Genomic DNA, 6,000 nt, shown 5'->3' with positions numbered 1-6,000 from the left:
GGCCGATCATTCTCAATCATACTTCCCTCGAACCTGTCTTTCAATATTCTTCTGACTAATTCCCCTCGGGTGGATCTCCCTCAGACATCCTTCCTTGTTGCATTCTATGTTTTAAATTAGCTTTTCCCAAGACCTCTAACTATTTCCCACCACGTCATGGGGTTTTCAACATCAAAGTTTGTTGAAACTGCCTCTTGTTCCCATTCAATTTCACTTTACTATTAATTTTGTAATGTCAAATAAAAAAAATCAATTTTGCGCAGGTGTAACCATGAGATGGTAATACCATTGCTCAGTAATATCGAGAGTAATGTATTGAGAAAAATGTACAAGTTCAATAAGAGTGGAATAATTATGTTTGACACTGAAGGTTTGGGTTTGAATCTAGTCAGGTCATAGAAACATAGGAGCAGAAAATAGGGCATTCGGCCTTTCAACCCTTCCATCTGGTCATGGCTGATCATCCAAAATCTGTACCCTGTTCCTCACCCCATATTCACCCCATAATCCCTTGATTCCGTTACCCTAAGAGCTAAATCTAACTCTCATGAAAACATCCAGTGAATTGGCCTCCACTGCCTTCTGTGGTAGAGAATTCCACAGATTCACAACTCTCTGGGTGAATTTTTTCTCTCTCATCTCAGTCCTAAATGGCCTACCCCTTATTCTTAAACTGTGACCCCTGGTTCTGGTCTCCCCCAACATTGGGAACATTTTTCCTGCATCTAGCCTGTCCAATCCCTTAAGAATTTTATGTTTCTATAAGATCCCCTCTCATCCTTCTAAATTCCAGTGAATACAAGCCCAGTCGATCCATTCTTTCCTCGTATGTCAGTCCCGCCATCCTGGGAATTAACCTGGTGAACCTACGCTGCAGCGTGGTCTGGAGTGTAGCCAAATCAAATTCCCTCCTGGCTCAGATCTGTGCTATTGATAAATAGAAAATAATACAGCACTGGAACGGCTCCTTCGCCCATAATGTGTGTGTTGTACATGATAATAATAATAATAATAATAATATTCATTTATTGTCATTGCAACGAGTACCACGAAATTAAAAAGTTAAACTAATCTCCTCTGCCTACATGTGTTCCCTGCATATCCAAAGGCCTCTGAAATGCCACCTTTATATCGGTCTCCACCACCACCCCTGGCAGCGTGTTCAGGGCTTGTACAATTATGGTGTTGTGTTCTTTAATGAGTTTCATGTAGTCAATGTAACTTCATGAATGCAGTTACATTGAAGGACATTGACTTTTTTTTTTCTATTTTGTAACTGTAAGCCTTCCTATCCTAAATCTTGCATTTCATATACTGCCAATGCCAAGTTTTTATGAAATTAGACCATTTCCTTTTAACATTATGTCTTCCTCATATCAGCACAGTGAAAGGGTGTTATTCTGGGTGGAGGCCTGTGAGCAATGGTGTTTCACAGGGATCTGTGATGGGACCTCTTTTGTTTGTGATTGTATATATAAATGATTTGGATGTGAATGTACATGGGATGGTTAGTATGTTTTTAAATGACACCCAAAATTAGTTGAGTTGTGAAGAGCGTGGAAGGCTATAGACAATAGGTGCAGGAGTAGGCCATTCGGCCCTTTGAGCCAGCACCACCATTCAATGTGATCATGGCTGATCATTCTCAATCAGTACCCCATTCCTGCCTTCTCCCCATACCCCCTGACTCCGCTATCCTTAAGAGCTCTATCTAGTTCTCTCTTGAATGCATTCAGAGAGGCGATCAAAGGATATGATGGGATTTACATCAGTGGCAGATATGGGTGAAGAAATAGCAGGTGGTGTTTAATCCGAGAAGATGTGAGGTGTTACATTTCAGGAGGTGAAATGCAAGAGGAAAGTATACAATTCGTGGCAAGGCCCTTCTCCGCATTGATATACATAGGGATCATGGTGACCAAATCTTAGCTCTCAGAAATTGGTAACACAAGAAGTGAAGTGAAGAAGGCATACGAGTATGAGAGGCAGGAAGCATTGAGTATGAGAGGCAGGAAGTTGTTGCATCTTTACAGGACTTTGATTAGGCCCCATTTGGAGTATTGTGTGCAGTTCTAGTCTCCCCATTACAGGAAGGATGTGGAGGTTTTGGAGAAGGTGCAGAGGAAGTTTACCAGAATGCTGCCTAAGTTAGAATGTATTGATTATGAGGTGAGGTTGGATAGACTTGGTATTATTTTCTCTGGAGCATTGGATGATGAGGGAAGACTTGATGGAAGTATGTACAATTATGAGAGGCATAGATAGGGTAGGCAGTCAGAAACTTTCCCCAGGGTGGAAATGTCAAAGACTAGTGGGCATAGCTGTAATGTGAAAAGGTGAAAGTTTAAAGGGTGCATGGGGTAAATGCTTTACACTGAGTGGTGGGTGCCTGGAATGTGCTGCCAAGGGTGATGGTGGAAGCAGATGCAATAATGGCTTTCAGAAGCTTTTAGGTACACAGGGAATGAGGGATATGGATCATGCGTAGAGGAGATTAATTTGCTTCATATTCTGCACATTGTGGACAGAATTTAGACGTTAAATGCTGGAGTAACTCAGCGGGTCAAGCAGCATTTCTGGAGGAAAAGAATAAGAATGGGTTGGAACTCTGCTTCAGACTCCCTCATAAAGGCCTGTTCCTGTGCTCCACTGTTCTGTGTTTTCACATGTACCGAGATACAATTTATATTTGTATGTTATCCAGGCAAATCATACCATGAGCACATCAGGTAGTGTAGAAGAACATGAGTGCTAGGAGTAGAATTCGGCCCATCAAGTCTACTCCGCCATTCAATCATGGCTAATCTATCTCTCCCTCCTAACCCCATTCTCCTGCCTTCTCCCCACAACCTCTGACACCTCAGAAGAGAATATAACTCGGGGCGGCATGTGGCGGTAGAGTTGCTGCCTTACAGCGCCAGAGACCCGGGTTCGATCCTGACTATGGGTGCTGTCTGTACGGAGTTTGTACTTTCTCCCCGTGACCGCGTGAGTTTTCCTCAGGTCCTCTGGTTTCCTCCCACATTCCAAAGACGTACAGGTTTGTAGGTTAATTGTCTTCGGTTAAAAATTGTGAAATGTCCCTCGCGTGTAGGATAGTGCTAGTGTACAGGGATTGCTGGTCGGCGTGGACTCCGTGAGCCAAAGGGCCTGTTTCTGTGCTGTATCTTTAATCTAAACGAAACTGATAACTGATTCTGTTGCTGATGAATTTATCAACCATCCCTGTGCAGATTACCTGATGACCTTGATCATGTTCAATTACCTGATGACCTTGATCATTTTCATTTACAGACCATCAAGGCCTGAACAAATTTCCTTTGGACATGTCGCAATGTCTTGTGATAGTGGATGTTCACAGTTTTGGAATGCATCATCAATTGCCAATAACACAGCCTTTTGTGATGATATAACCGCAATAACTAATCAGTCACTGATCGTAGAAGGCGATGCGTGCCAAGCATGTTGGATTAGTGCTTCTGTTTTAGGATCAATTTGATAAATTTTATTGGCCTCAGTACTTGGAAACTTGTTTTGAAACTAGGTCATAGTGAAATGTGAAAAGTGTGATGTTTCAATTGGACTTTACTTTCTAACAAACCACAGCTCATCGGCATGTGATTCGACTTAGTCCTTTGAAGCTGTTTTGAACCTACTAATTGGTCTTGAATTGCCATCCCAAGAATGTAAAAAGGACCATGTTTAATGTTTTGGATCAGTCTTTAGTTTCGTGTAGTTTAGAGATACACCACAGAAAGAGGCCATTCGGCCCATTGTGTCTGCACCGACCAGCGATCCCAGAGCACTAACACTGTCCGACACACTAGGAACAATTTACAATTTTACAGAAGCCAATTAGCCGACAAACCTGTACATCTTTGGAGTGTGGGAGGAAATTGGAGCTCCCGGAGAAAACCCACGCAGGTCACGAGGAGAAAGTGCAAACAGCACCCGTTATCGGTATTGAACCCGGGTCTCTGGCACTGTAAGGCGGCAACTCTACCGCTGCGCCACCGTGCCACAAAAGTGGCTGAATGTCATGTAGAGTCAATCGCACAGCATGGAAATAGACCATTCAGCCGGATTAGTTTAGTTTATTATTGCCATGTGTACAGAGATACAGGGAAAAGCTTGTTCTGCTATCCAGTGAAGGAAAGAACTGCAGATGCTGGTTTAAATCGAAGGTAGACACAAAATGCTGGAGTAACTCAGCGGGTCAGGCAGCATCTCTGGAGAGAAGGAATGGGTGACGTTTCGGGTTAAGACCCTTCTTCAGACTGATGTCAGGGGAGGGGGCGGGACAAAGATAGAATGTAGTCAGAGAGAGTAAGACTAGTGGGAGAACTGGGAAGGGTGAGGGGATAGAGAGGGAAAGCAAGGGCTATCTGAAGTTAGAGAAGTCAATGTTCATACCGCTGGGGTGTAAACTACCCAAGCGAAATATGAGGTGCTGTTCCTCCAATTTGCACTGGGCTTGACTCTGACAATGGAGGAAGCCCAGGACAGAAGTGTTAGATTGGGAGGGGGAGTTGAAGTGCTGAGCCACCGGGAGATCAAGTAGGTTAAGATGGACTGAGCGGAGGTGTTCAGCGAAACAATCGCCGAGCCTGCGCTTGGTCTCGCCGATGTAGAGAAGTTGACACTTGGAACAGCGGATACAGTAGATGAGGTTGGAGGAGGTGCAAATAAACCTCTGCCTCATCTGGAAAGACTGTTTGGGTCCCTGGATGGAGTCGAGGGGACAGGTGTTGCATCTCCTGCGGTTGCAGGGGAAAGTACCTGTGGAGGGGGTGGTTTGGGTGGGAAGGGAAGAGTTGACATGGGAGTTTCAGAGGAAACAGTCGCTGCGGAAAGCAGAAAGGGGTGGAGATGGGAAGATGTGGCCAGTAGTGGGATCCCATTGGAGGTGGCGAAAATGTTGGAGGATTATATGCTGTATGCAACAGCTGATGGGGTGGAAGGTGAGGACAAGGGGGACTCGGTCCTTGTTACGAATGGGATGGGGGGGGGGGGGGGGGAGCAAGAGAGGTGCTGCGTGATTTCGAGGAGACCCTCGTGAGAACCTCATCTATAATGGAAGAGGGGAACCCTATTTCCTAAAGAATGAGGACATCTCCGAAGCCCTTATATGGAACACCTCATCCTGGGCGCAGATGTGGCATAGACGGAGGAATTGGGAGTAGGGGATAGAGTGCCATCCAGTGAAGTCAGACTGTACATGTAGATTCTCTTCTAAAACAGCAGGCAGAGAGTCGCCTTGTTCTGCGCTATCTTAAAACTTCTAAGTTTTTTGCAAAGTCTGATCTTGGCCCAAGTGGATGTGCATTTTATAAAAAAACTATTTGAATGCCCAGTGTCCTGGTGGTACTGATTCGGGGTCGGCCTGGCCCAGTGCGATGCCGTTGGTTCTTTCCACCGCCGTCCCGTGCAGCTGCCACAGGTGCGCTCAATCCGCTCGCTCGCCCGGCTGCTGTAGGGCATCTGGCGGCCGCCAACGCCACCACCCACGACCACCATCAATGCGTAGCCTCCAGCGGCCTCCTCTCTGCTTCCGTGCACCAAGGTCGCTGTGTCCCGAGCCAATCGCCGAACTTTGGAGTGCTTTTCGAGGACGCGAGAATTTCCATCCATGACTTGCAATGGCGAGAAGGTCTCGGTGGCTATTGTTTGTCAACATATCTGTAGTCAACACTGCTTTTCCCGATCAGTTTTAGATGGTATGCAATGCACTGTTGGATCAAAGCAATGCAATTCTGTTGCAGATTGTGAGCTGACCAACATGGTATCTTGCAAGTTTCTCAAGAATGTGCCATTTGTGCGGCACGCAGCAATTTCCTAAATCGTGAAACAAAGTTCTTCAATAAAACCAACATGTCTGGTTTATGAACAGCGCCTTGTCTCTGTCAGCCAAATGCTACATACCTTTTTAGATGCTTTTGTTTCTGTGTCACGCGGTCTGAACCAGGCAATTTATGAATATTTGTGGCAGCACGATTAGAT

Source organism: Rhinoraja longicauda, chromosome 28 (genome assembly GCF_053455715.1).
Source record: "Rhinoraja longicauda isolate Sanriku21f chromosome 28, sRhiLon1.1, whole genome shotgun sequence".
NCBI classification, from domain to species: Eukaryota; Metazoa; Chordata; class Chondrichthyes; order Rajiformes; family Arhynchobatidae; genus Rhinoraja; species Rhinoraja longicauda.
Note: the sequence above shows the minus strand (reverse complement) of the source record.